This window comes from Opisthorchis viverrini (assembly GCF_000715545.1).
Source record: "Opisthorchis viverrini unplaced genomic scaffold opera_v5_125, whole genome shotgun sequence".
Taxonomy (NCBI): Eukaryota; Metazoa; Platyhelminthes; class Trematoda; order Opisthorchiida; family Opisthorchiidae; genus Opisthorchis; species Opisthorchis viverrini.
The window spans coordinates 151,599-152,424 of NW_008751786.1; positions in this window are offsets into that span (position 1 = coordinate 151,599).

The window sequence follows — 826 nt, forward strand, 5'->3', positions numbered from 1 at the left end:
CCTGGAACCCAGCTGAATCTCTCGTTTATGATGTTCTCAGGCAACTAGGTTCCAGGTGAGTCTCGCGAAAGAAACAAATTAGTTTGCAAATGAATGTATATTCGCTAACACAAAGTCTGGTTTACCGTGGCTATTTTGATTGGAAAGTGAACTGACCTTGGGACAGCTGCTTTCATTAAAGCGATCAAACACCACAAGCTTCATTACTTGTAACCTGAACAAAGCTCATCTTGAGTATATATATATACTATAATAGCATGCTTTGAAACGCAATACGTTGCAACGCTGCAAAAAAGTGGACCATTGGGAAGGGGCTGAATCGGTCAAATGCAACATACCAACGCACATGCCTTAGCAGGGTTGACCCTTGTGGGTCACTGGTGCCCCTGGAACCGAGCAGATTTTCCCCTCCCCCGATCAATATCCGCCCGACACTTTCATTCTGAGGATGATAGCGTCATTAACCGCGGATCTGATGGGATATGTCAGGTTACCCACTCTTGACGGTATGCCAATGGGTTGCTCTCGGCATTGTTTGTATGACGGTATAATGGAAGGATGAGATATCACTCTGAAAGCTAAGTTAATCGACAGATGAAGCCTGTACCTCAATGATGAATAGCTAACTAGTGATGGTTACCATCGCTACGCAACCGTGGCTAAGCCGGCTTGTGACAGGCCTTCCACGTTCGCCAGCCCTCGGATTTATGTCGGACCTAATCGCTTGCATGCAACACTGCGTTCTGCTCCACGCAAGCCCACCGCGGCTCCTTACGACGCACAGGTACTCACCAGTGATGCCAGTCATTTACGTGTATCGCTAACC